Below are 16051 nucleotides of genomic sequence, written 5' to 3' on the forward strand. Positions count from 1 at the left end.
GCCGCGATGGGCTGAAATGGGCCATGTGGTCCCAATGGGTTCGTAGGCCCAAGTGGATAAGTTGTAGAATTACTAAAATACCCTTGTAGGGTAGGACTACCGATTTACCCCTGGAGGGTAAAATGACTATTTTGCCCCTCGTGCGTAAATGACTAACTTGTGTGATGATTGGGTTAGTTGACGTGGATTTGTGTTAGTTATCGTTAATTCGTAAGTCTAATGTGTTAGTGATCGATTGTAGGATTATCGCATGGGAGATATCGTCATCAATCGTCATCAACCAGGTGTGTAAACGACACCCTCCCTTAGACTGAATCGGTAAAAGCCGAAATACCAAAACGTTGGTATTTTTTGAACTTGCGAGCGTGAGACAGTTGTTAATGAATATGGTGCATTTGGGCATTTGGATTATTAGAGTGCAGAGTGTGCATTTTCGTGCACAACGGTATTTTTGGGCTTAATGGACTGAAAATGGGCCAATGGGCCAACGGGCCCAGTTTGGTAAAAAGACGAGGTAAGTACTTCTGATTAATTGGTAAATGTTAGAATGAGCATGAAACCTTAGCAATAGGTAATAATTACTGAAATACCCTTATGCATGCAAAATTATGATTTTACCCCTAGGGTTATTTTTTCTGAAAAGCATGATGTTCTGTTTCTGTATACATATGCCATGACATATTATTTCTGTTGCATGGGACATGGGTTTATATTGATAGAGGAAGCGTTCTGGCAGCCTCGCTGCAATCTGGTGGCTTCACCATAAATATATATCTGTTCTGGTGGCCTAGCCACAATATCTATATCTAGTGACTTCGTCATAATATCTGGCAGCCTCGCTGCAATTTCTGTGGTGTGTAGCGGTTGGGTGGGTCGAGTAGTCTCCCCACATGGTGTAAGGCTGGTATGGGGTGTTATGGATGGCTCTAGGTTGGGATTTATGCATTCATGATATATTTGTTTTGTATCTGCTATGGGCCTATGGGTTTCATTTTGATTTCTGTACTGGGCCAAGGCCCAGATAAGTCTGACTCTGAGGTTTGATCTGTTTTGGGCTATGGTTGGGTTATGTTACACATTGAGTTTATCAAACTCACCCTTTATTTTATCTCTACAGGAAATCTCTAACCATAGTGGGCTTGGAGCTATGAAGGATTCGGAGTGGCCACATCAACTGCAAAGTTGGTTTTCCTAAGTTAGTTTATTTTTATTATTTTTATATTTTGATTTAATTTTGGGTTTTAAGTAGTAATAAGGCCGCTATTTAAATTTCTTTTTTCGCTATGGTTTTATTTTCTGATTATATTTATACTATGACGAAACTGCTAGTGTTAGGCTGCGCGGGTTTTCAAAATTAATGAACGTTTTCAAGACTCAACAAGCACAACAAATGGATAGCCTAAAGATTGATAAACCGGCTTTTCATTCAACCGCTGTTTTTACAAAGACCACCCCAATCACTTAAACCAGCGAATGCATACTAAGTCGTAAGTCCATGTGACACGTCAGATCTAGCCATAACGTCTGGGCCGGGTTTGGGGTGTTACAAGGTAAGATATTATGATAAACACACATGTGTTATGATAAGTTTATGTGGTCAAATGATGTTAATTCCTAGGTTAAACCAACCTAAGATTATAGACATATGTGTGTATTATGTTATACCATATTTAGATGTTAAAATGTGCTTAAATTAAATGGTTGAATTGGTCTTGAAATAATATTTGGATTGGTTGGTATTTGGACGAAAGTTTTGGTGCAGGATATTGGTAAAATTATGGGTGAAAAATGAAGCTAGAAATGACTTTATTTTGTCCACACGAGCATGTGTCTATACCGTGTGTAACACACAGCTTGGTACATGGGCGTGTAGTGTAACAGCCCAATTTTGGGCCTAGCCGGAATAGTGGTTTCTGAACCACTAACTCGAGGTCGGAGAAATTATTTTTAATATTATTTTTTATGTGATGGCATGTTTATAAAGATGCATGAAAATTTTGGTAAATTAATTTTAGCGTTTGTGAGCTTAATCGCGAAAACAGACTAAATCGCATAATGTTCAAAAGTTTTAATTTGTTAGCTAAGGGAGTTAAATTGCCATGTACCATAAATTGGGGGTTTTTTAAGTGAAATTAGGCCCTAAAATAGTGCTTGGCCGGCCATGAGACAAGGATTTTAACTTAGTCAAATGTTAGGTGAAGTTGGAGACTTATTTGACTAAAAAGAAAATAAAATAAACATGGGATGATATCATCCCTTTTCCCATCTTCTTCTTGACCGAAAATATCATCCATAGGAGGGTTTTAAAGCTTGAAAATTTCAGCCACTTAATCTCTCTACAAGCAGGTGATCTTGATGGTTTTTCTTGATGATTTCTGTACTTTTAGACCCTTTGTAGCATGAGCTTTCAAATGAGGGAACTATTTTGCAAAAGGTGGAAAGTCTAGGGTTTTACCATGAGAGTGTTCATGTTGTTTTCTGAAATTTTATGGAAGAAAATGAATCATGGTTGTGAAATAAACAACTTTTGTGAAGTAGTTTTCATGGAAACCCTAACTAAGGACCATTTTCCATAAGTTGTAAAATAGTTGATAAATGTGTGAAATAATGAGAATTGTAGGCTGGTCCTAGTATAAAAATTATTCGGCTAGGCTTGATCAATAAGAAAATGTGATAAAAATTAATTTTTAGACCCAGGGGTAAAATGGTTATTTTGTGAAAGTCTAGGGGCATAATGGTTATTTTGTACAATTATGAATTTTTGAGTGTCTAGATTGATATGTTGATGAAATGAATGAATTTCTATCATTTCAGATTAAGAATTACAAAATCCGGGACTAGACCGGGGAAAAACAAAACTAGTGGACTAAGCTGACTAGTCGCCTACATTTTGTAATCCGAGGTAAGTTGTATGTAAATAATACAACTACATTGTTATTATATGCGTTGGAATTGATATAGAATAAATTACTTGTTTGTGGAAATGATTATGTAAGTTGAATATTAAGATAGTAGAATTCCCGTTTGGACCTTAGGAAATAAATCGAATATTCATGTCATGTCATTCGGGTCATTTGTGTGCTAGTATAAGACATGTCTGGGACATGCATCGGCCACATTATGAAATCCAATGTAAGACCATGTCTGAGACAATGGCATTGGCATTGAGACTAGAGCTAGTGTAAGACATGTCTGGGACATGCTTCAGCCTCGAGATGTAAGCCAGTGTAAGACATGTTTAGGACATGCATCGGCTATGAGATGTGTCAGGGTAAGACCATGTCTGGGACATGGCATCGGTACGTATAGAGCTGTCAGTGTAAGACCATGTCTGGGACATGGCATCGGTATGGATATGTGAGAGCTAGTGTAAGACCATGTCTGGGACATGGCATCGGCCTCGATTTCGATAGTCAGTGTAAGACCATGTCTCGGACATGGCATCAACTTGATGGATGAGCCAGTGTAAGACCATGTCTGGGACATGGCATCGGCATTATACCCTATGTTTGAAGCTTAGTGAATATCCGATAGTATTCCAAATTGTTCAATGATGAGAGTTACAGTTTAAGTTAAACGAGAAAAATATAACCATGTTGTGACTGGTACAGGTACCTATATGAAATGTATGAGATGTGAGCTCAATATATGTTATGTGAATTGTAATGGAAAGTAATTAGTAAGTTGTGCTTGTGCCTACTTTTGTACTATGAGCATGATGATGAATGGTAAAGTTCTTGTTATAATTATTTGCATATAACTTACTAAGCTTTATGCTTACTCCCTCTCCTTTTCATTTTCTTATAGTGTCGCCTAATTAGCTCGAGGATCATCGGATGTCGAAGGCATTGATCACACTATCATTCGAAGCACTTGGTGTAGTTAGATATTTTATTTTGATTATGGCATGTATAGGACCCTGACTTTTGAGTTTTTTGTCATTGTTAATTAACCAAATGTGTTGGCTTACTTTAATATTTGATTCATTTTGTATAAGGCCATGGAAAATGGCTAATATTAAAAGTTATTATGTGGCAAGCTAGTCTTTCATGAATGTGAAATTGTCGGCATGGTTAAATAAATGTAATGTATATAGGTATTAACTATGGTTGTTTGGTTTAGAAATCATATTAATTTAGACTTTGATGTGTTGGTTGGTGTTAAATTGTGTCTCAGGGTGGCAAGGGCTTGGTAGATAGCCTTATATTGTCCATACGGGTAAACACACTGACATGTGGCTAGGCCGCGGAAGACACATGGCCAGCTCCATGGGCATGTTGTCCAGCTGTGTGTCCCCTGCACGTAAAAATTACAAGTCAATATGCATGGTAGTAAACACATGGGCAGAGACACGGCTGTGTGTCTCAACCGTGTGAAGGACACAGCCTCTGGCCACGGACGTGTGCCTTAGCCGTGTGCCCTTTATTGGATGCTGACGTCAGAAACAGAATGTCAAGGTTTTTAAACACGGGCTAGGACACGGGTGTGTATGGCCGTGTGAGGGACACAAGCCATAGATAGAGCCATGTGTCAAGCCATGTGAAAACCCCTGTAGGTTTGAATTTGGAATTAAATTCACACGGGTGTGGGACACAGGCGTGTCTCTAGACGCTTAGGCCGTATGTGTCACACGAGCCATCAGCATGGCCATGTCATAAAGACCACATGGGCGTGTACCTTGTTTTCAAGGGTTAATTTTCTAATGTTGGTTAAGGACTCGAACTGGTCCAAAATTGTTTCGAATGGACGTTTGTGGCCTTGTAGGCCCTTGTTAAGGAATTTAAACAAAATTTGAAAAAGTGTTAAGTTTGATCAAGCCTGAATGATTCGAAAATGTTGGAATGCATGTGTTTAAGTGAGGTAATGCCTCATATCCCGTCCCGGTGTAGGACTCAGGTGTGGGGTGTTACATGTAGTTAGGCTGTGTGTCCTTTGCATCTTAAATTCGAGAAATAGAATGCTCAGAGTTGAACACACGGGCAGAGACATGGGCGTGTGTCTTGGCCATGTGAACCCTGCACCGAATTTTTGAAATTTAAATTGATCACACGGCCTACTCACACGGGTGTGTGGCTGGCCATGTGGCACGAGTCAGAGAATTACACTAGGTCAAACACGGCCTACTGCACGGGCGTGTCTTAGGATCACACGGGCGTGTCCCTAGACCTGTAACACCCTTCACCCGCATCCGACGCTGGGACGGGGTTCGAGGTGCTACCTGACTTTTACTAACACTTCCATACTAGACAGGGCCATGAAATCTAAAATAATTAAAAACTTTTATTTTCACATACAATCTGTCCCATATACGGGCTTACAAGGCCCAAAACATACATCCGGAGTGGTTCGGGACCCAACCGAGAACTCATGAAAAACTTAGAAAATCTCTTGCATCAAGGCTTCATACGCCCGTGTGGGTATAGATCACACGCCCGTGTGCTAGGGACACGCCCGTGTCCCAAACCCGTGTACAAAAACCTGGACAAATACAAGGCTACTTTCCAAGCCATTTTGTCACACTCACAATAAATACACGCATACTTATACAATAACATACAACATGGCAAAATTAGATACTTAAACATTCCTAACATGTCATGATTATGGCAATTTCACATGCAATAGATATCATAGATTTTACTCACATCTTTACCACATTCATACTATAATAATTATAAAATCATCACATAATACCATAGCACATGCATGCATAATTAAAATAGATTTACAACCCCATAATCAAAATAGGCCAACACATATGGTTAAAGCCATATCACATACTCTAATATTTAAACTCCTATACATGCCATAGGCTCAAAGTACTTGAAATCACTACACCAATAGCATTAGCTTGACAGTGTGGTAATATCTCTGACAGCCTCCAACCCGAGCTGACCTGGAAACTCTAGAAAACATGGGAAAGAAGAGGGGGGGTAAGCTTTCGCTTAGTAAGTTCATATGAAAATAATAAGCACCCATTAACTTGTTTTATCAATGTTTACAACATATTCTCAAGTTCACTACAAGCTGTCTTTCAGAGCAAAGGTCACTAAATTATTTATATCTGGAGCTAAGAAATGTCGAATTAAGTTCCGTTAAGTTTCCCTAAAACTAGACTTATTTTTCTTTCTTCCATAAAATTTTCAGAATTTTTGGTTAAGCCAAATAGTACAGTTTATTCCTCAAAGTTACCCCTGATTCACTGTCTGACAGTTCCGACCCTTCTGTACTAAAGTTCAATTATCTCATAGTACAAGACTCGAATAATGTTCTCGTCTATTTCTCTTGAAATTAGACTCATATATATAGTTACTAATTTATTTATAGAATTTTTGGTTGGGCCAATTAGTACAGTTTATTAGTTAAAGTCTCCCCTGTTTCAGGGTATGACCACTCTGACCCCTGTGCACTACAAACAGAATTTATCCCTGTAAAAAATTCCAACGACCATGGAGTTTATTTCCCCTACAAATAGACTCAATAAGGAATCCATGCATGTAAGGTATGACTCTTAATAATTTTTGTACAATTTTTGGTGAATTTCTAAAATCAGAACAGGGAATCTCGAATTCATTCAGACCCTATTTCACAAGAATTCAAATATCACACAATATGGAATTCTTTTTCTTCCCCTGTTTCTTTCATGTGAAAATAGACTCGTTAAGCTTTAATTGCATATTTTATTCTGCCTCTAACTCATTTTCCACTATTTTTAGTGTATTTTCAAAGTTACACTACTGTAGTAACTCAAATCTGTCAAGGCTAAATTACTCATTCATGATCATTGTTCACAAAATTAATACAACATCGTTTGTATAATCATCACCGAGACATTCATATCACATTTTCATTTATCATCTTACCATATTTTTGTTATGTCGAGTTTTCAACCCAAGGGTTAAGTACATACCTGCTCAAAGTATCCATTTCACAACATTTACCAATACGTCCCTTTCATCTCGAGTATTCCTCCATTTGAGTAGAATTTTACCCGTTGAACACATCGGAATATAATTCGGATACATGAAAAGTTTGCACATAAATGCCACATATGTAGCCAAGCTACCATGTAACCCGCCCATAAGTGAACTCGGACTCAACTCAACGAGCTCGGGCGTTCGCATCCATAAGCGAACTCGGACTCAACTCAACGAGCTCGGATGCCTAGTTACATCTCACGAACTCGGACTCAACTCAACGAGTTCGGATGCTCAACCATCCTAGTGACATGTCACTTGTATCCTAATCTATTCCTAAGGTTCAAACGGTATTTTCCTCGAACACATCTCCTTGCCATCTTCCGTAAAATACCGAAACCAATACTCGGTAGCACTTTATATTTAACAGATAATACACATAACTTGCATTTTATTCGAAAATAACCACAAAGCATATATTTCATGATATAAATCAGCATATCATATATTTAACATCAATAACTTAAAAATAACAATTATGCTACATTATTTACACATGAACTTACCTCGATACCACAAAGGTGAAAAGGACATACTCGTCCATAAATCAATTTCTTTCCGTTCTAGGTCCTAGTCTCAATTTTCATCATCTATAACATCACATTTAGCCTACCAATCAGTCACAATATTCATATGGGTCTAAAAATCATATTTTTACAAATTTTCATTTTGACCCCTAAACTTTTGCATATTTACACTTTTACCCCAATGCTCGTAAATTAATTTTTATCACATTTCTTCACTCCTGGAGTCTAGATGAACCATTTTCATAACTATAGAAACTCATAATTTCAACTATTTTACACATTTACAACTCATTTTACAACTTAGCAATTTAGCCCTTTTTAAGGTATTTTCATGCAATTTCTTTCACAAAAGTTGTTTATTAGACAACTAGGACTCATAATCTTCCATAAAAACACAGCAAACAACACATTTAATCTCATGGTAAAACCCTAGACTCTTCATCATTTTGCAAAATAATCCCCTCTTATGAAAGCTTATGCTTTAGGGGTTCCAAAAATACAAAAATCATCAAGCAAAGACATTAAAATCACTTACAAGCAAGGGAAATATGTTGCTGAAATTTTCCAGCTTCAAAAACCTTTCTTTGCTGCATATTTCAGTGAAAGGGAAGAGAAAAATGATAGCTTTTTCCTTTTTTATTTGTTAATAATAAAACTATTTTGTCTAATTTTTACTTTTCAACTATTTTGTCTCCCATGGCCGGCCATCACACTTTCAATGGCCTAATTTTACTTTAAAGACCCCCAATTTAAGATACAAGGCAATTTAACACCTTTAGGTATTAAAACACAACTTTTACTTTTTACGCGATTTAGTCCTTTTTCGAAATTGGACTAGAAATTGCTAAAATTAATATACCAAAATTAACATGCACTTATAAAATCATATTATAACACATAAAATAATACTAAAATAATTTTCTCTGGCCTCGGAATAGTGGTCCTGAAACCACTGTTCCGACTAGGCCCAAAATCGGGCCGTTACATTTCTTCCCCCCTTTAGGGATTTTCGTCCCCGAAAATCTTACCAGAAAAAGTTGTTCTCTACTTTCACGAGTCACTTATATCTTTTTCTCACAACTTACAAAACAACTCCGCACAAGCTCATACTCAAGATTTCCTATAGCTTTTCCATAGTTGAGGTATAAACCTCGGAGCTCAATTTGAAACACTAGAGACTGACATTCTTGGAACTATAAACTCAGAAACATACAACTCAGTCACATCTGTTGAATAATATATCTGTACATACTAAAATAATCATGCAGACTTCCATCATCAATCTTTCACAATTCAACTTGCACCTCTCCTTTTTCCTGGAAATGAGAGACATCCCGATACTAAATTCATAACAGTCCTTTCTCATTTTCTTCCCACTGTCATCACTAACAATAATAATCTCGAATACATTTGATATTCGGCTTTACCCTATAGACAATTCGACATCCTTTGAACGAATAGACAAGATACTACTGTGAACTCTGTACTCAATTCTTTGTATACCTAGAGTTTCACAGTACTGAAATCTTACTCTGAATTAATAGTAATAGAAACCAGAAATCAAATCCTCCCTGCAATTCCAAATTAAAAGTCAAATCATGCTGTACTTGTTTAATTTACCACTTATAGCCACATTTCTATATTCTGATCAACAGCTGTTTAGAAACTTTACTAACATGAATCAAATGATTCCAACTTCATAGATGTGGTCTTTTTATTAATCAGGATAACTATACTTATAACATCTCTCGAACAAGAGAAATCCAACTAATATGTTTCAATAACATACTTTTAAGAATAAAACCCCATCATTTCTGACTGTACGACTACTTACCAAAGAACACGTAACGGTATTCTCGAATCAGAGAATAAACTTAAATGCACATAACTCAGATTTACTTTTGCAGAATAACCATTCTTTACCCCAAGAATTTTAAAGAAATCTCGACACTGAAATCCCCACACTTCTATGGTCGAGCCAGAAGCTTAATCATAACAGATTCTAATATCGCAAGTCAAAGATTACTCGTAAAGATAAGCCAAGCTTGATAATTCTCGAAACAAGAACGAGAGAAAAGCCAATATAAGAAATTCCAAGATATAAAGACTATACCAGAAATCCGAGAATATAATCTAGAAGAAAGTAATAAATATGATCCGGAAAATCCTTCAGAGAAAACCAGAAGGAAACTACTGTCTGTACGCTCTAGAATTTCTCGTAACAGAGATAATATAATTCTCCAATATATATAAACCATAATCAATAGAACATCAGAATAATCTCATATAGATTTTTACTATCAACTTCATTCCAGTATATCAAAATAGAAATCTGAAGAGATGGGGAAATGTCGATCATAACTAACTGGACCAATAGAACTTTTCATCTAATATCACAGTCATTAGCATCCTCATACGATAGAATTTCCATTCGAAAGGGATAACCATACGTATTCCCCAGAATAGAGGAAAACATAGAATGCTCAGAAGAGAAAGATAGCCATCACTTTATTTAATTGAATCCGTCATATTCAGACATCTGTGCAAGTCCGACATTATTCCTCTAACTAATTCTGTCTTCGCTAATCTCATACTATTCCATTATTGTACTCTTCAGTTTCACTTTTGCAAGCTTATGCAACATATCTCTCGAAAATCTCATCGTATAACTCTATTCTGGTAAGGGGGCGAAGATTGTAAAGCCTCTAAACTTTTGACTCTCAAGAAAATACATATTCAACAACAACATAGCATTACACACATCGATTCAAACATTTCAAATTTCCAACTTGTTATGAACACATTTTCACATATCTCAGTAATACATGCAACTTTATTTCGTGCGAATATTAGCTAAACATAAGTGAATTTATCATAACTCAAACTTTCATTTCTTTTCCTCAAATTACCCTTAATGTTTTATCAAAGTCCCATATTTAGTCTTAACCACTTGCCAATATTTATCAAATTGGAGAACGTCTTATGGTTTTGAGTACATCGCTTACTTGATGCCATAGTTCAATTATGGTCTTGTACTAGCTCTCATCCATCTGTGTCGATGCCGTGTCCCAGACAGGTCTTACACTGACACATGTAACCGTGCTGACGCATGTCCCAGACATGTCTTACACTAGCACATCTCGTAGCCGACGCATGTCCCAGACATGTTTGACATTGGCTAACATCTCGAGGCCGATGCATGTCCCAGACATGTCTTACACTGGCTCTCATACTGTGGTTGATGCATGTCCCAGACATGTCTTACACTAGCCCTCGTCTCAATGCCGATGCCGAGCCATGTCTCATACATGGTCTTACACTGGCACACAAATCTCATGTATTATCATGGTCCAACCATAGTCTTTTTCGTCAATTCATTAGTGAACGATCGTACTCATTCCCTGCGTTCCACCCAATTTGATCTTTCATTACAACTTTCATGCTATTGTGACATTTATGATTCTGTAAGTAAGATTATAAGGCATAACATTTCAGCATCTTGACTTCATTAATCTAGACATAAATGTCAACCTCATGTATATACTAATTACTAATCATGCAATAAAAGTATTCATACATACATTCTGTCACTTCAAGCAAATTTCTTTCTTTTCATAAACACTTGGCCAAATCAAGTTGGACATTTAACATCGTATGAATACTAACATGCATAAAAACATTTTTCACAACTTAACTGTGTTTTACTCCACTATTTCACATTCTTTAACTCAAGAGTATCACATAGTGAATACTAGTTCATATGAAAATCATGAATATCTTTTCATACCTTTCCCATTTTCAGCATGTCACAAGCATGATTCAATAATCTCAACTTTACTCTTATCTTTATCAAGATTTGCTCGGTTCGAATTCATTCCTGTCTTAACCAACAGTTTTATTAAGGCCGAGAGATATCACACTATCACGAGTAATACTATGGCATGTATAGCTAGATTCTCTTACGCTAGGTTAGCCCGAGAACCGACTAAACCATGCTATGAGACCAATAAATGTAACACCCCTCGCCCGCATCCGACGTCGGGACGGGGTTCGAGGTGCTACTTGGCTTTTACTAACACTTCCATACTAGACAGGGCCATGAAATCTCAAATAATTAAAAACTTTTATTTTTACATACAATCTGTCCCATATACGGGCTTACGAGGCCCAAAACATACATCTGGAGTGGTTCGGGACCCAACCGAGAACTCATGAAAAACTTAGAAAATCTCTTGCATCAAGGCTTCATACGCCCGTGTGGGTATAGAGCACACGCCCGTGTGCTAGGGACACGCCCGTGTCCCAAACCCGTGTACAAAAACCTGGAAAATACAAGGCTATTTTCCAAGCCATTTTGTCACACTCACAATAGATACACGCATACTTATACAATAACATACAACATGGCAAAATTAGGTACTTAAACATTCCTAACATGTCATGATTATGGCAATTTCACATGCAATAGATATCATAGATTTTACTCACATCTCTACCACATTCATACTATAATCATTATAAACTCATCACATAATACCATAGCACATGCATGCATAATTAAAATAGATTTACAACCCCATAATCAAAATAGGCCAACACATATGGTTAAAGCCATATCACATACTCTAATATTTAAACTCCTATACATGTCATAGGCTCAAAGTACTTGAAATCACTACACCAATAACGTTAGCTTGACAGTGTGGTAATATCTCTAACGGCCTCCAACCCGAGCTGACCTGGAAACTCTAGAAAACATGGGAAAGAAGAGGGGGGTAAGCTTTCGCTTAGTAAGTTCATATGAAAACAATAAGCACCCATTAACTTGTTTTATCAATGTTTACAACATATTCTCAAGTTCACTACAAGCTGTCTTTCTGAGCAAAGGTCACTAAATTATTTATATCTGGAGCTAAGAAATGCCGAATTAAGTTCCGTTAATTTTCCCTGAAACTAGACTTATTTTCCTTTCTTCCATAAAATTTTCAGAATTTTTGGTTAAGCCAAATAGTACAGTTTATTCCTCAAAGTTACCCCTGATTCACTGTTTGACAGTTCCGACCCTTCTGTACTAAAGTTCAATTATCTCATAGTACAAGACTCGAATAATGTTCTCGTCTATTTCTCTTGAAATTAGACTCATATATATACTTACTAATTTATTTCTAGAATTTTTGGTTGGGCCAATTAGTACAGTTTATTAGTTAAAGTCTCCCCTATTTTAGGGTATGACCGCTCTGACCCCTGTGCACTACAAACTGAATTTATCCCTGTAAAAAATTCCAACGACCATGGAGTTTGTTTCCCCTAAAAATAGACTCAATAAGGAATCCATGCATGTAAGGTATGACTCTTAATAATTTTTGTACAATTTTTGGTGAATTTCTAAATTCAGAACAGGGAATCTCAAATTCATTCAGACCCTATTTCACAAGAATTCAAATATCACACAATATGGAATTCGTTTTCTTCCCCTATTTCTTTCATGTGAAAATATACTCATTAAGATTTAATCCCATATTTTATTCTGCCTCTAACTCATTTTCCACTATTTTTAGTGTATTTTCAAAGTTACACTACTGCACTAACTCAAATCTGTCAAGGCTAAATTACTCATTCATGATCTCTGTTCACAAAATTAATACAACATCGTTTGTATAATCATCACCGAGACATTCATATCACATTTTCATTTATCATCTTACCATATTGTTGGTATGTCGAGTTTTCAACCCGACGGTTAAGTACATACCTGTTCAAAGTATCCATTTAACAACATTTACCAATACGTCCCTTTCATCTCGAGTATTCCTCCATTTGAGTAGAATTTTACCCGTTGAACACATCGGAATATAATTCGGATACATGAAAAGTTTGCACATAAATGCCACATATGTAGCCAAGCTACCATGTAACCCGCCCATAAGTGAACTCGGACTCAACTCAACGAGCTCGGGCGTTCGCATCCATAAGCGAACTCGGACTCAACTCAACGAGCTCGGATGCCTAGTTACATCTCACGAACTCGGACTCAACTCAACGAGTTTGAACATTCGCATCCATAAGTGAACTCGGACTCAACTCAACGAGTTCGGATGCTCAACCATCCTAGTGAAATGTCACTTGTATCCTAATCTATTCCTAAGGTTCAAACGGGATTTTCCTCGAACACATCTCCTTGCCATCTTCCGTAAAATACCGAAACCAATACTCGATAGCACTTTATATTTAACAGATAATACACATAACTTGCATTTTATTCGAAAATAACCACAAAGCATATATTTCATGATAGAAATCAGCATATCATATATTTAACATCAATAACTTAAAAATAACAATTATGCTACATTATTTACACATGAACTTACCTCGATACCACAAAGGTGAAAAGGACATACTCGTCCATAAATCAATTTCTTTCCGTTCTAGGTCCAAGTCTCAATTTTCATCATCTATAACATCACATTTAGCATACCAATCAGTCACAATATTCATATGGGTCTAAAAATCATATTTTTACAAATTTTCATTTTGACCCCTAAACTTTTGCATATTTATACTTTTGCCCCAATGCTCGTAAATTAATTTTTATCACATTTCTTTACTCCTTGAGTCTAGATGAACCATTTTCATAACTATAGCAACTCATAATTTCAACTATTTTACACATTTACAACTCATTTTACAACTTAGCAATTTAGCCCTTTTTAAGGTATTTTCATGCAACTTCTTTCACAAAAGTTGTTTATTAGACAAATAGGACTCATAATCTTCCATAAAAACAAAGCAAACAACACATTTACTCTCATGGTAAAACCCTAGACTCTTCATCATTTTGCAAAATAATCCCCTCTTATGAAAGCTTATGCTTTAGGGGTTCCAAAAATACAAAAATCATCAAGCAAAGACATTAAAATCACTTACAAGCAAGGGAAATATGTTGCTGAAATTTTCCAACTTCAAAACCCTTTCTTTGCTGCATATTTCGGTGAAGGGGAAGAGAAAAATGATAGCTTTTTCCTTTTTTTTATTTGTTAATAAAAAAACTATTTTGTCTAATTTTGACTTTTCAACTATTTTGTCTCCCATGGCTGGCCATCACACTTTAAATGGCATAATTTCACTTTAAAGACCCCCAATATAAGATACAAGGCAATTTAACACCTTTAGGTATTAAAAAACAACTTTTACTTTTTACGCGATTTAGTCCTTTTTCGAAATTGGACTAGAAATTGCTAAAATTAATATACCAAAATTAACATGCACTTATAAAATCATATTATAACACATAAAAAATACTAAAATAATTTTCTCTGGCCTCGGAATAGTGGTCCCGAAACCACTGTTCCGACTAGGCCCAAAATCGGGCTGTTACAAGACCATACTAGTGTGTGAGCCCTGCATCTAGGAAAATTTTAGAAAATTTTGTGAAAAATTCTTGGAGTTCCCGATTAAGTTCCAACTCGATTCTAATAGTCTATTTGGGCCTTGAGGGTCCATTTAAGGGACATCATAAATAATATCGGTAAATGAATAGTAATTAATTTAAACCATTTGTAAATGTCCTGAATGTTCCAATAATGCTCCCTAACCCTATTCATGTGACGGATACGGATTAGGGGTGTTACAATATCGGCTATGTTAGTGCAGAAATATTTGAGATAGGGTTGCAATGCTTATCTTGCTTACGTACTTGATACAAAGGTGTCTGAATCGAAGATTGAATTAGTATCAGTGCATTGTGAATATCCAAATTTTTTTCTAGAGGAGTTACTCGGGTTACCACCGATCAGAGAGGTTGAATTTTTTATTGAGTTAGTACTGGGAACATCACCGATATCGATAGCTCCGTATAGAATAGCTCCAACATAGTTAAAAAAGTTGAAAACTCAGTTGTAAGAGTTAACGGATAGAGGTTTTGCACGATCGAGTTTCTTGCCCTGGGGTGCACCAATTTTTGTTTGTAAAGAAGAAAGATGGATAATGACACTTTATATCTATTATCATCAGCTTAACAAGGTTACGATTAAGTATAAGTGTCCTTTGCCGAGAATTGATGATTTGTTTGATCAGTTGAAAGGAGCAACAGTATTTTCATATATTGATTTGCGATCTGGCTATTTTCAGTTGTGGGCTAAATATTTAGAGTTGTTGAAAACTACATTCAGAACCAGATATGGGCATTATGAGTTTCTTGTTTTGCCATTTGGGTTAACTAACGCTCTTGCAGTATTCATGGATTTGATGAATCAAATCTTTAGACTGTATTTGGACAGATTTGTTGGTGTGTTCATTGATGATATATTGATATATTCTTGAGACGAACCTGAGCATGCCAGGCATTTGAGTTTTGTATTGTAGACTCTGCGAGATAAACAACTATTTGCTAATTTAGCAAGTGCGAGTTTTGGCTCCGAGAAGTTGGATTTCTAGGACACATTGATTCAGCAGAAGGCATCCGAGTTGATCCAAGTAAGATCTCAGCAATTATTGACTGGAAACCAAAAAGAAACATATCTGAAGTCAAAAGTTTTCTGGGATTAG

The 16051-nt window shown here is 36.4% G+C and overlaps 1 long non-coding RNA gene across 1 annotated transcript; it reads right to left on the reverse strand.

Annotated features, from left to right (window-relative positions):
- Positions 1-12083: 12083 nt before the first annotated feature.
- Positions 12084-14479, reverse strand: LOC107896128 (uncharacterized). Its single transcript, XR_001683606.2, has 3 exons — positions 14432-14479; positions 13876-13959; positions 12084-12252 (listed from the first exon to the last, which is right to left on the reverse strand). It is a non-coding gene; the product is annotated as an uncharacterized lncRNA (long non-coding RNA).
- Positions 14480-16051: the final 1572 nt, after the last annotated feature.

This window comes from Gossypium hirsutum, chromosome A08, assembly GCF_007990345.1.
Source record: "Gossypium hirsutum isolate 1008001.06 chromosome A08, Gossypium_hirsutum_v2.1, whole genome shotgun sequence".
In the NCBI taxonomy this organism is placed as follows: Eukaryota; Viridiplantae; Streptophyta; class Magnoliopsida; order Malvales; family Malvaceae; genus Gossypium; species Gossypium hirsutum.